The following is a 15,925-nucleotide window of genomic DNA, read 5'->3' on the forward strand; positions in this document are numbered from 1 at the left end:
CACATCATTGGTGGGCATGGTAGGTGGGCACTATATATAGAGTTTCTTTCAAGTGTCCACCTATCATGCCCACCAATGATGTGTCACTATTCTATTGGATGTGATAAAGATGTGGTCCAATAGAATAGTGACACATCATTGGTGGGCATGGTAGTGGGCATGATAGGTGGGCACTTGAAAGAAACTCTATATATATATATATATATATATATATTAAAATACATATATATTTGATTTTATAACACACATGCGCGCCACGAGGATTTAAAACCGAACCCAGATCCGTGCTATTGCAACAAAATAAGTAAATAAACGAAAGAAACCCTATGTTGTAAATATTAATTAACGTGTGTATAGTAACACAAATACTATGTGATTGGCAACTACATCAATTATTAGCCAATATCTGCATGCTCATGATTTACACGTGTATTGATATGCGCCTTCATTAATTGGAGTGCAATAACGTTGTGCAAGCAATTAGCTAAGTAAAATATATAATTAATATATATAGCACGTTAATTATAGTGTGTGTGAGTATATATAGGTTAGATAGAAGAGTGCATAGTCTTACTTACCACAAATAAAACAAGAAATTAAAGTACATATTTCTCTTCCACGAAGCAGAGTGAAGCAATTAAGGGAAGTACCATCTTTTCCTTGTTAATGTAATGATTGAGTCGAAATCAGAATTAGATAATTATCAAATCAGAGGTAAACAACAAGTCTTGGTGGCTCTAACCACGAATGATGGTACAAGTTTCTTATTCTTTTAGCTATTAATTCACGAGGTACTCCTAAAGATCCATTATAAGTATCGAATTTAATTCTAAAGGCATAGTTCCTTGTGTTGGTATATATATGGAAATATTGTCATGTTATTGTAGTACAAACTAGTCACGTGAACCTTTTGAATAAATCAAAAACCACTGTTAACATATAACAGACAACCGAGGCCCGTAAAATTACAGTTTTCTTAAAACAGATTCGTCCACTCTCGAATGTGCTCGGAGGATCACGACGAACGTCTGTTTTCCAGGATACAACGGTAAAACTCTGTAGTCACCTAGCACGAAGGTACTACACCGGCGAACTAAAATTGTACCGTAACGATATCATGTAGAAGCTCAAAATTCTGGGAAGAACAATGAATTTGAAAACAATCCGCAGAGCGAGAGCGGTAAATGAGCTTAAGTATTAAAGAACAGAATCTCTACACACGTCGAAGCACAAGCATGTAACAGAAGAATTAACAGTATATGCTTTGAGCTGAAGCACTCAGCATCTGAAGCTTCTCAAGGCTTGAAAGAGCAAAACACAAGAAGATATATAGGTAGCTAAGCTTCAAGAGCTGAAGAAAAAGAAAAAAGAAACTCAGACGAAGCAGTAGCTCAGAAGCTAAGAGAGTGCGAAGCATGTGTTTTTAGATGAAGGGAAACGAACTTCAAACATATAGGCAATTACATGCATGCACTGAAAACAAAAGCTCCAGTAGCAGCCAGACAAGAAGCAATCATAGCAGCTGGTCATAATAAATGTTTAGGGCCAACCATTATTTTATTTCCCAACATCAAAACGTGGAGAATGAATGAGGAGGGTCCGAGCACATTAATGACTTCCATTCACATCTAAATTAGTCCAACAATCCCTAACATGAATGGAAATTGAAAGAGAAACTAAGATATACGTGATAAAGTTCAACAGTTGAATCCTGCATAGGATAGGTAGGTATTACCCCTTGAACCTTCCCTTGTGAAAGCATAGTAATTCACTAGTTGACAGTAGACGCGATGTCTTTGAACTGCACAGCCGTTCTAGTAAATTAAGATATACTTCACACAGGACTCTCCCTGATACAATTCAGTTCTCATGATCGTGTTCGTTTTGGCCATGAACACTTGCCTGGTTTTGTGAAAGGGTCTAGAATTGTGTCTTGCAATTCCTTCGAAGCAACCCCATTTCTCTCTCACATAGGTGATTCTATGTTTAATTCCATCAGAATCATTAAAAGTCATATGATTATCCTCAATACTCACTGTTTTATAATACACTGGGGATAACCCCCACAATGATCTACCAAACCAGTGCGATTAGGTTGTCCAATTGAACCTAGTTCTTGGGATCTCCAGTCAGCTTAGGTTGGGTTTTCCTTCGCACCAATTTATTATTTAGGCTTCAGTCCCATTCCTTTTGACGATTTTGCAACTAACTCTCTGTTAAACCTTTGGTTAACGGATCCGCTATATTATCCTTTGATTTTACATAATCAATAGAGATAACTCCAGTTGAGAGTAGTTGTCTAATGGTAGTGTGCCTACGACGTATATGTCTAGACTTACCATTATACATATTGCTTTGTGCTCTTCCGATTGCAGATTGACTATCACAATGAATGCAAATAGCCGGTACAGGTTTTACCCATCCTGGAACATCTTCTAAGAATAGACGCAATCATTCAGCCTCTTCAGCACACTTTATCAAGTGCTATAAACTCAGATTCCATCGTGGATCTGGCTATTACAGTTTTTTTAGAAGATTTCCATGCAATTGCTGCACCTTCTAAAGTGAATACAAATTCACTTGTAGATTTTGAATCTTTCATATCAGATATCCAGTTTGCATCACTGTATCCTTCAATTACAGCAGGATATCTTGTATAGTGTAGCCTTATGTCTGGTCGTGTACAACTCATTAAGTATATCAGACTTTCAATGACTCGAAAGTATTCTAATTGGGAGATACTCTCACCCCGATTCTTCGATAGATGTTGGCTTGTATCTATCGGGGTTCTAGCCAATGCAGAATCATCCTTATTAAATTTCTCAAGAATTTTATCCACATAATGTGATTGACTTAGAACCATTCCTTCGGATGTTCTGTGGATTTTAATTCCAATGATGACTTCGGCTAATCCCAAATCATTCATGTCGAATTTTGAGTTCAACAATTTTTTAGTGGATTGAATCATCTTATCATTACTCCCGATGATAAGCATGTCATCTACGTAAAAACATAAAATAACATATTCATTTTCAGTGTCCTTAACGTACACACATTTATCACATTCATTGATTTTAAATCCACTTCCTAGCATGACTTTATCAAATTTTTCATTCCATTGTTTTGGTGTTTGCTTTAAGCTATACAGAGACTTCACCAATTTACAAACCTTATTTTCTTGCCCACGTGCAGAAAATCCCTCAGGTTGTTCCATGTAAATTTCTTCTTCTAAATCCCCATTTAGAAAAGCAGTCTTTACATCCATTTGGTGTACTTCAAGATTCCGCAAAGTGGCAATTGCAAGTATCACCCTGATTGAAGTTATTCTCGTTACTGGAGAATAAGTGTCAAAGTAATCAAGCCCTTCACGTTGACGGTAACCTTTGATTACCAATCTGGCTTTATATTTATCTATTGTTCCATCTGATTTCATCTTCCTTTTGAAAATCCATTTTGAACCTAGAGGTTTACTTCCTGGAGGAAGGTCCACTAGTTCCCATGTATGATTTTGCAAAATAGATTCTATTTCAGAATTTATAGCTTCTTTCCCACTACAACAAATATTGTAATTAACCACACTAAAACGACAACGGTTTTATTTGTAAACTGTTGTCTTTTAGTCTTTAACAACGGTTTTTACAAAAACACTTGTCTTTGTTCGTATTTTAATTAAAAACGACAACGGTTTTTAAAAAACCATTGTCGTATATATGTCAAAGACAACGGTTTTAAAAAACCGTTGTCTATGAGCTTGTTTTTTTTACCTATGACAACGGTTTTAATTAACTGTTGTCTATATGCGTTTTTTTTGGATCTACGACAACACATTTTTTAATCCGTTGTCGTTTTTATTTTTTTATTTGTTTTTTAATTTTAAAAAAAATTTACACATATATATACATAATAACCTACTACACTCTAAAAAAAAAATAACCTACTACACACACGCTTCAGTGGCTTAAGTGCGATGGAAAAATAGAAACCCAATCCCTAGCCCCAACCTGTCGCCCCTTCAACCTTGCTCTTCTCCGGCGCTCTAGACGCCGATCGATCGCCGGAAAATAGTCGTCCGACCTCCTTTCAGCTAGCCCATGCCTTAGCAACTCCAATCGTGACTTCAATCTCAAGTTTACAGCTTAGATCGACGCTACAATCGCGACCATCACTGTGTAAGTTTTGTTTCTTTGTTCTCTAGCTTCGTTCTCTTGCTTCGTGGTCTTTTAGTAGATGCTAAGGTCTAGGTTTACTGTTGTTTGGGATTTTGGTGAATGGGTGGAGAAAAGACATAATTGAATTCGAGGTCAAGTACAAAATAAGAATTACAAAGGGCGATAGTGCATTTAATTTAGCCTTTTCATCGGGGAATATATGGGAGAGGCGTGTCTGTGGGAATATTTGGTTTTTGGTTTTTTGAATTGTTACGAGGGTGGCCGGTGCCGATGCAAGTTGTATGGGGTTTCTATTTAGATGCCAATGATTGCATTAAGGATAAGTATTGATAAATTGGAGATATCACTTTCATTTGCAAATTATAGTATAATGAATTGATTGAACTGCATCAGTCATTGAAATTATACTGTGGTGGTACCATACAAGAAAAATTTACCGCTGTGATGTATTATATATTATCTGCCTTTATTGAAATTATACTGTGGTGGTACCATACAAAACGTGGCAAACATGCACCGAACTCTGAAAGTACAAGGAAAGTGCCGATATCTCAAAATTAATAACCTGTCCCGATGCTTTTTCATAGGCACTCAAACAATCAACTACACACGAGAAGTCCTCTTTTGTTGCATTAAAGAACACTAGGCTATCATCTGCAAAGAAGAGGTGAGTCAGAACTGGGCTGCTGAAGGCATCCAAATGCCTTTTAGCCTTACACTAGTCGCCAGCATGGAGAACATTGATTATAAACCTTCAGCACAAAGGGTAAAAAGATAGGGAGATAGGGGATCACCTTAACGGATTCCCCTACTCGGTTTTAGATTACCCACCACCTGAGAATTCATAGAGAAAGAATAGCTGACACTCATAACACATCGCATAACTTTACCAACCCATTATTCACAGAATCTCATCTTAAGCATGATTGCCTCTAGAAAATTCCACTCAACTCTGTCACACGCTGCCTTGCTCATATCCAGTTTCAGGGGCCACATACCCATGTTTGCCTTTCTGTCTATTCCACATCCAGTGCATCATCTTAAACCCGAGTATAATGTTGTTTGTAATCAGTCTTCCTGGAACAAAAGCGCTCTGAGTTTCATCAATAACAAGCTCTATCAGAGATCTTAATCTGTTAGTTAAGGCCTTGGCCACGATTTTATATCAAACATTGCAGAGGCTAATAGGGCGAAATTCCTTCATTAGCAATGGGGTTGGGACCTTGAGAATCAGAGTAATGATGGTACTGTTCCATTCCTCCATAGGGGCTCCCTCATTGAGAACTTCCAAAACTGCTTTCGAAACATCTTCTCCTATTAAATTCCAATACTTCTAATAGAACACAGTCGACATTCCATCCGGTCCAGGAGATTTATCCGGGCTCATATCAAATAATAAAGCTTTAATTCCCTAACTCGTGAAAGGTGCACACAAATTATCATTCATAGAACTTGTCATTGTAGGTCTTACACAATCTATCACAAGATGCATCAAATCCGGGGAGGGGGTAGTAAACGTAAAAAAAAGTGTCAAAATAATCCAGAATAATAGATGTCATACCTCCCTGATCAAGCAAAAGATCACTATGGTTAGAGATCAGCCCACTAATATGATTTTGTGTCTTGCCTTCATGTGAAAAAACCTTGTATTCTTATCCCCATAGCTATAGTACTGTCAGACGGGGCCAACCATGACGGGGTGGGGCGGCCCACCAAAAGCTTGCCATTTGGTGGGGCGGGGCGGCCCACCATCCTAGCAAGTTAGAAAATCTTAACCCAACCCAACCCATGGTGGGTTGCGGGTTAGGCGGGCCAACCCACCTAAAAATATTTAAAATAGTTCAACAAAGTGACTAATCATTTGCGACCACATGTAACTAATTATTAGTGATAATTATAATTCATAAGCATCACCATAAAATATTCCATGTAGTGACCCTTACTCGGATCACCTACTAAACAGAACTTAGGCATGCAATTAACTTAATTAAACAGATATCAGAATAAAACTGCGAAAACCTTAAACATTATACAATCCCAAGTAAAGGAATCTATAATTTATCCAAATAATATACAACCAAATCGAATAGATGTATCAACCCAAACAACAGTAATAAAACCTAGACGAAGCTCCAGCTGGCCAACCACTGACTAGCCCCTCTTGGATCCACCCTCCTCGTCCAATCTCAAACCTGCCCCATGGAATAGGGTGTCCAGAAACACAGAGTACGAGACGTGAGCATAAAACGCTCAGTACGAGAGTATGAGTATACATGCATGCAAAGTGAACTCCCTATAAACTCGAGGTCAAGGATCAGATAACAGAGACAGACCGGGCCCTGGTATGTAGCACGCTGTGCCGTCGCTTCAGGAGGTGGCTCCCATACCATAATACCAGTGGATATGCCGGACCCAAATCGATGGAAGTCCAACCACTAACAGGATACGGAAAAACCCTACTAACAGACATCTCGAAGGAGATAGCTCAGTATGCAAATGAATGCAGTATAAATCAATGACATATAAACCATACAGTCACATAATACATGTATACTCAGTCAGGATATCTCGAACAGTACTTCCGTACCTCAAAACAGTGCAAGCTCTACCAACTCTAGGTCCACGCCTATAGTCTGCTCTACACTGTCAAATGATACTACTATCATTAAAGTGTTCTAAAAGCCTTAACTAAGCTATTGCATACTCCTAAATATTTATAGGAAGCAAAAGCTATACCTTCGTCCGTCGTTAGCTCTTTGATGTCGATGCCTCCAGAACTTGGGCACAACTCTGCTACGACTTCCGAACGCCTCGCCGACCGCCAGTTCAAGCCTAGGAAGGCTAGAACAACTCGAATAGACTAGAAAGGAGCGGGAAATACTCGGAATTGGCAATTGGAAATGAAGCCTCGGCCCTCTATTTATAGACAACGATCGGAACTTCCGATCCTCGATCGGAACGTTCGAACCTCAATCGGAACGTCAGATCCTGCCATCGGAGCTTTCGAAGATCCTGATCTGCCATGTGTCAAAATATCACTTGTTGACTTCGGATAGGGGTGATTGGAGCTTCCGATCCTGATCGGAGCTTCTGATCCAACCAAACGTCATGGATGACGTAATATCATCGGTGCCTCCGATCGCTCATCGGAGCTTCCGATCCTGTTCGGAGCTTCCGATCGTGCCTTCAGAGTTTCCGATCCGTCCGATACCCAATTTATTTAATTAGAATTAATCCTTTAATTACTCAATTAGGGTACGGGCTACTACATTCTCCCCCACTTAAGATATTTCGTCCTCGAAATCAGATCTTAAGTACTGAATGCAATACAGAAATCAGAAACATTCTTTATTCAAATCAAACGTTTACAGAGTTTGCAACTGAATACAACTTAAGAATGTAATCAAAACAACTCAGGATGGTCTTCACGTATCCTGTCCTCAAGCTCCCAAGTAGCTTCCTCAGTGCCTCGGCGCTGCCACTGAACTAAAACAAGAGGGATGACTTTGTTTCGCAAAACCTTATTCTTATAATCCAGGATACGAATAGGTTTCTCAACATAAGTCAAATCCTTGTTCACCTGAACCTCAGACCGCTGCAGAATATGAGATTCATCCGCCACATACCGTCGCAACAGAGATACGTGGAACACGTTGTGAATACTGGATAGATGCGGTGGCAAAGCTAGTCGATAAGCCAAATCGCCAATGCTCTCCAAGATCTCAAACGGACCGATAAACCTGGGAGACAACTTGCCCTTAAGGCCAAATCTGAGAATCTTGCGGAAATGTGACACTCTCAGAAACACTTTCTCCCCGACATCGAACTGCAAAGGCCTACGCTTGATATTAGCATAGCTGGCCTGACGATCCTGTGCAGTCTTAATCCGTTTCTTGATCTGATCGACAATGTCTACCGCCTGCTGGATAAGCTCCGGTCCCTCAGCCTGTCTCTCCCCCACTTCTTCCCAGAAGAGTGGAGTAAGAAAACGTCGCCCGTACAACGCCTCAAAAGGTGCCATCCCAATACTAGTATGATAGCTGTTGTTGTACGCGAACTCGATCAACGGCAAATGATCCTGCCAGGCTGAACCAAAATCCATGACGCACGCTCTAAGCATATCCTCCAAAGTACAGATAGTGCGCTCTGACTGACCATCAGTCTCCGGATGATCGGCAGTACTCAAACTGAGAGTAGTACCCATCGCACGCTGAACACTCCCCCAGAATCTAGAAGTGAACCTGGGGTCCTGATCGCTGACAATGCTCACAGGCACTCCATGAAGTCGAACGATCTCCTGAATGTATATCCGTGCCATGCGATCCACAGAGTACTCTCGGCTATAGGCAATGAAATGCGCTGACTTGGTGAGTCGGTCCACCACAACCCAGATAGCATCACAGTTCCTCGGGGATACCGGCAAATGGGTCACAAAGTCCATTGTGATAAACTCCCATTTCCATTCAGGAATAGGCAGACTGTGAAGCAATCCTCCAGGTCGTCGGTGCTCTGCCTTGATCTGTTGACACACCAAACATCTCGAAACAAACTGATAAACACTGCGTTTCATAACCTTATACCAGAAACGAGTGCGTAGATCCTTGTACATCTTATTGCTCCCAAGATGAATACTCAACTTAGTACGATGTGCCTGAGACAAAATCTCCTCTCGCAACTCTTCATCCCGCGGAATCACAAGCCTACCAGACAAACACAAAAAGCCATCTGACTGATAATGAAATCCAGACGAGCTACCCTCGTTAGCTAGACGAGCTAAACGCTGGGTCTTCAAATCAGTCATCTGAGCATCTCGGATCCGCGAATACAAAGCTGGCTCAGATAATATCGCAAACATCTGGATACTCTGCATACCTTTCTTATGCTTGAAGGTATAACCTGAAGTACAACAGTCACTGATCGCACTAGACATCGAACAAGTCTGAAGTGCGGATAGTCGCACCTTTCGACTCAAAGCATCAGCGGTGAGATTAGCAGCTCCTGGATGGTACTTAATTTCGCAATCATAGTCCTTAAGCAAATCCATCCAACGTCTCTGCCTCATGTTCAACTCCGCCTGAGTGAACAAATACTTGAAACTCTTATGGTCGGTGAAGATCTCAAATTTCTCGCCATACAGATAATGACGCCAGATCTTCAAAGCGAACACAATGGCTGCTAACTCCAAATCATGGACTGGATAGTTGTCCTCGTGAAGCTTCAGCTGTCTAGAAGCGTATGCGATCACATGACCATTCTGAGTCAGAACACAACCTAATCCCTGAAGAGTAGCATCAGTGTATACCACATACCCTCCAGATCCTGACGGTAATGCCAACACCGGCGCAGAAGTCAACCGCCGTCGAAGCTCACAGAAATTCTCCTCACACTCGGAGGACCACTCGAAATCCACACCCTTGCGGGTAAGCTGCGTCAACGGTCGAGCTAACAGAGATAAGTTCAGAATGAAGCGACGATATACCCTGCTAGACCCAGAAAACTACGGATCTCAGCAACTGTCGTCGGACGCGACCAATTAAGTACCGCTTCAATCTTGCATGGATCAACAGAAATCCCCTCCCTGGATATGATATGGCCAAGAAAGACCACTCTATCCATCCAGAACTCACACTTGCTCAGCTTGGCGTACAACTGCTCATCTCGAAGAGTCTGCAGTACCAACCGCAAGTGAGAAACATGCTCTTCCGTATTACGTGAATACACCAAGATGTCGTCAATGAATACCATGACAAACTTGTCCAAATACTCCCTGAAGACACGGTTCATCAGATCCATGAATATAGCCGGCGCATTAGTCAAACCAAATGGCATCACTAGGAACTCGTAATGCCCATAGCGAGTACGGAATGCAGTCTTGGCTACGTCCTGATCACGGACTCTCAACTGATGATACCCAGATCTCAAGTCAATCTTGAAGTAAACTGACGTGCCCTGCAGCTGGTCAAACAAGTCATCAATACGAGGCAACGGATACTTGTTCTTCACAGTGACTCGATTCAGCTGCCGATAGTCAATGCACAGCCGCATCGACCCATCCTTCTTCTTCACAAAGAGAACAAGAGCTCCCCAAGGAGATACACTAGGATGAATGTACCCCTTGTCCAAAAGATCCTGTAGCTGATTCTTCAACTCACGCATCTCTGACGGAGCCAGACGATACGGTGCTCTAGAAATAGGCAAAGTACCCGGCATCAACTCTATGCCAAACTCAACTTCCCTAACAGGAGGAAAACCCAGAATCTCATCAGGAAACACATCTGGAAATTCATCCACAACAGGAATGCTCTCTATCCCAATGCTCTCAGCGGACAAATCAACTTCATAGATAAGGTAGCCTTCCCCACCAGACTCTAGAGCTCGACAGGCTCTCAAAGCTGATACCAAAGGCATCGGGGGTCGCGCTCCCTCTCCATAGAAAAACCAGCTCTCACTCCCCTCTGGATGAAAGCATACTAATCTCTGATAGCAGTCCACTGAAGCTCGATAGGTAGTCAACATATCTATTCTCAGAATGAAATCAAAGTCGTCCATCGCCAGGATCATGAGATTCTCTAACCGAATGTTCCCTTCGAACTCTAAAGGGCAACCCATCACTAGACGCTTAGCCAAAGCAGATTGGCCCGTAGGAGTAGAAACAGACATCACTACGTCTAGTGCAATGCATGGTAATTTATGCCTCTTAACAAAACGTGCAGAAATGAAGGAATGAGATGCACCAGTATCAATAAGTACAAGAGCAGGTATACCATAAAGCAGAAATGTACCTGCGATGACTTTTTCATTCTCCTCCACCGCCTGATCATGTCTCAGGGCAAACACCTGGCCGGAAGCTCATGGCCTCAAATGAGAACTCCCAGCAGGCTGTCCCTGCAACCTCTACTGAACGGTGGCCTGAGAACCAGATCCTGAACCAGAACCAGAACCGCCTCCCCCAGATAGTGGACAATCTCTCCGGATATGACCAGTCTCTCCACAACGGAAACAAGCTCCAAAAGCTCTACGACACTTGTCGGATGGATGGTTCTTCCCACAGTGATCACACTTGTCCTTCTTACCGAAACGGACAACACCTCCAGAACGAGAGGAAGAAGTAGATCCAGACTTCTTGAAAGTTTGGGCACGGGGACACAAAGAACTAGCAGGCCTCGACTGAGGGAAAGACCTGTTCCGCCGAATGCTATCCTCCACCTCGTGACAATGGCTCACCAAACCCTCATAGGACATGTCGTCGCCAACCGCCACACGGTCATGGATCTCAGGGTTAAGGCCCTGAAGGAACAGATTATACTTCATCTCTGAGCTATCAGCAATCTCGGGGCAATAAGATAGCAGATCAAAGAACCTCTGCTGATACTCATCGATAGACATGGCTCCCTGTCGCAGACTCAGTAGCTCGCCTGCCTTCGACTGACGGAGTACAGGAGGAAAATACCGCTTTTGGAAAGCTGTGCGGAACTCGGCCCAGGTGGCCACTCCTCTCGCCTCCACAAAAGGTGCAGAAGTAAACCTCCACCACCTGCGCGCACGTCCATCCAGAAGATAACCCAGGGTCTCCATCTTCTGCTCCTCGGTGCATTGAAAATTCTGAAAAGTCGTCTCCATGTGGTCTAACCAATTCTTCGCATCCTCCGGAGACTCACCTCCAACTAAGGGCTTAGGACCCATAGCTAAGAATCGACGCACAGTGAAATGCTCGTCGTCATGATGACGATGACGCCGTTCTCGATGAGGCTCCCGGTCGGCATCACCCCAACGCCCACCAATACTGCCATGAGAACTCCGGTCGTCACGATCTGCCATCTACAAAAATACCTCACGGTTACCTTATGCAGAGTCTAAATCCCAAGAATACTATGCATGCTCTGATACCATAAATGTAGTGACCCTTACCCGGATCACCTACTAAACAGAACTTAGGCATACAATTAACTTAATTAAACAGATATCAGAATAAAACTGCGGAAACCATAAACATTATACAATCCCAAGTAAAGGAATCTGTAATTTATCCAAATAATATACAAACAAATCGAATAGCTGTATCAACCCTAACAACAGTAATAAAACCTAGACGAAGCTCCAGCTGGCCAACCACTGACTAGCCCCTCCTGGATCCACCCTCCTCGTCCAATCGCAAACCTGCCCCATGGAATAGGGTGTCTAGAAACACAGAGTACGAGACGTGAGCATAAAATGCTCAGTACGAGAGTATGAGTATACATGCATGCAAAGTGAACTCCCTATAAACTCGAGGTCAAGGATCAGATAACAGAGATAGACTGGGCCCTGGTATGTAGCACGCTGTGCCATCGCTTCAGGAGGTGGCTCCCATACCATAATACCAGTGGATATGCCGGACCCAAATCGATGGAAGTCCAACCACTAACAGGATAGGGAAAAACCCTACTAACAGACATCTCGAAGGAGATAGCTCAGTATGCAAATGAATGCAGCATAAATCAATGACATATAAACCATGCAGTCACATAATACATGCATACTCAGTCAGGATATCTCGAACAGTACTTCCGTACCTCAAAACAGTGCAAGCTCTACCAACTCTAGGTCTACGCCTATAGTCTGCTCTACACTGTCAAATGATACTACTATCATTAAAGTGCTCTAAAAGCCTTAACTAAGCTATTGCATACTCCTAAATATTTATAGGAAGCAAAAGCTATACCTTCGTCCGTCGTTAGCCCTTTGATGTCGATGCCTCCAGAACTTGGGCACAACTCTGCTACGACTTCCGAACGCCTCGCCGACCGCCGGGTCAAGCCTAGGAAGGCTAGAACAACTCAAATAGACTAAAAAGGAGAGGAAAATACTCGGAATTGGCAATTGAAAATGAAGCCTCGGCCCTCTATTTATAGACAACGATCGGAACTATCGATCCTCGATCGGAACATCCGAACCTCGATCGGAACGTCCGATTCTGCCATCGGAGCTTCCGAAGATCCTGATCTTCCATGTGTCAAAATATCACTTGTTGACTTCGGATAGGGGTGATCGGAGCTTCCAATCCAACCACACGTCATGGATGACGTAATATCATCGGTGCCTCCGATCGCTCATCGGAGCTTCCGATCCTGTTCGGAGCTTTCGATCCGTCCGATACCCAATTTATTTAATTAGCATTAATCTTTTAATTACTCAATTAGGGTACGGGCTACTACAGTCCATAAAACAGAAATTGCAATAATACATAACCAAATATTTCAACAAAGTAATTAAAAAAACTTAAAGAATTCATATGCATAAAGTTCAATAAAGCCAATGTTCTTTAAATCTCATCAACCATGACATCGTCCATATCAAATTCTTCTCCTTCATCACTTTCATCTTCAATGTCTTCATCAATATCCTCTTGAGCATTTGATCCTTGCTTGGACAAAGTTGATGAAATAATAGAAGTGCCTTCATTACCTTTATCTATAGATAAAATGCACAAAGATGAAAGTAGTTAAAAATTAAAATCAAAATAAATTAATATATCAATTTACAACTAAGCCAAGACTCAAGAGAATAATTAAAAAATTTTAAACAAAATTACCGATAGCATAACCATGTAACCAATTGCGAGTGCAAATAAGAGCTTGAACGTTTTCAGGAAGAGTGGAACTTTTATACTTGGTAAGAATGCGACCACCAATAGAAAAAGTTGATTCTGATGCAACAGTAGTTATAGGAATAGCCAAAACATAACATGCCATAATTGAAAGAGTTGGTTACTGATGATTTTGACTCTTCCAATGCTCCAAAACATCCAAATCCTGATAATATGCAAATTCAAGTTTTGGCTCCTTCAAATACAGATCAAATTGGGATTTTCAAGCACTTGTAATTGTTTTGGATCTCATATGCCATCATTTCCTACATTAATTAGAATAGTTATAACAAAAAAAATAAAATTAATTAATGAATACATGAAGAAAAGTATTATAGTACTAACATCAATGATTCTTTTTCTCTTTCCTTTGACTCCTCCTACACTTTGTGAAGGTATATTTGTAGTAAAAGATTGTGGCTGTGAAGAACTTGTATGGTTAGAACTAGAATATTGGTCAAAAAACTTATACAATTTTGTCTTGACAAGTTTCATCTTTTGTTGGCATTTAGCAAAATCACTCTCAACCTTCGAATAAAAAAACTTCAACATTGAAAGATTTATTCGTGGGTCAAGAATATCCCCAAATGTAAGCTCCAAGCTATATTGAGTCCAATATTTGTCAAAATTCCTCATCATTCTTGTACACATATTACTTATCACCTCATCTTCATTCGATAAGTTGTCCTTCAACAAAACTTCAATCTTCCAAATTTGCATAAAATACAAATTTGATGTAGGATAAGAAGAACCAGAGATTAAATTCGTAGTGTCATAAAATGGCTCAAGGAACTCACATATTTTCTATCCTCTTTGCCACTCTTCACTTGAAGGGCAAGATTTATAATTCTTATCATTGAATTGAAGAGAAGAAAAAGCTTTTTTATATTTGACAGCACTTTCCAACATTAAATGTTGAGTTCCAACAAGTAGACAAATCCAATCGCAAGCTAATACTACTATCAATGTTACCAACTAGTTGCCTGTACACATTCTTGAAACTTCTTCATTATAGTCTCCGAACCTTTAACATACTTGACGGACTCTCTAATTTTATTCAAAGCAACAATAGCAACTTTCAAACCTTCTTGGACAGTTAGATTCAGTATATGAGCGGAACAACGAACATGAAAATACTCACCATCACACAATAAGCTATCATGCAAAGAGAGTTGCTCTTTCAAATGAACTTGAATGCTGTCATTACTAGAGGCATTATACAATGTTAAAGAGAAAATATTTTTCTCAATCCCCATTCCTTCAAAAATTCAAACAATTTTGTAGCTAATTCAACTCCTGAGTGTGGAGGAGGCATATGAGAGAAATTAAGTATTTTACTGTTAAATTTCTAATCATTTTAAAAAAAAAATGGGCAGTCAAGAAAATATAACTCTCACTAGTACATGTCGTTCACAAATATGAAGTTAAACAAACTCTTTTCTGAATATTATTCAAAACATGCTTAAGTTTCTGCTTCTCCCTCATATAGATTCGGTTAATATCAGAAACAACAGTGTTTCTAAAAATAAAAGCACCATCAGGATTTAAATGTTTCATCCAAGTTCTAATACCAGGATACTCAACAAATGAAAATGGTAAATCATTTCTAATGATTGCACAAATCAGTAACTCATGTCCAAGCTTTTGGTCTACTTTCTGAGACTTCATCTTTCCATCTTGATCAAGAATCATTTGTCATACATCATGAAACTTTAATTTTTTGCAAGTTTTAAAATGACTTCACAATGTAGAAGTCCCATAATGTTTACCCCCACATTTATATTGTTTTTTGCATCCAAGTCATTCAGCTTTATCTATATTGTCAATCCCTTTGAGTTTCTTAAAATGAATCCAAATATCAGAAGTTTCTCTAGACTTTTTAGTTGATTCTTCATCACACTTAGCACTTTCCAATTCATCAACATCTAAATTAATATTTTGATTTTGAGACGAGTTCATTTCAAAGATTAATCTGTAATTAAAAATAATAATAATAAGTGTAGCGACCCAGTCCGGATCCACTACCTAATCAGAGTTTAGGAGCATAATTAAACATGCATTAAATAAATCGCTGCGGAAAACTTAAATTAAAACAGACCGGCAGAATACAACTGGATAAATAAATTCGATT

The sequence above is a fragment of the Henckelia pumila genome, chromosome 1 (genome assembly GCF_033568475.1).
Source record: "Henckelia pumila isolate YLH828 chromosome 1, ASM3356847v2, whole genome shotgun sequence".
Taxonomy (NCBI): Eukaryota; Viridiplantae; Streptophyta; class Magnoliopsida; order Lamiales; family Gesneriaceae; genus Henckelia; species Henckelia pumila.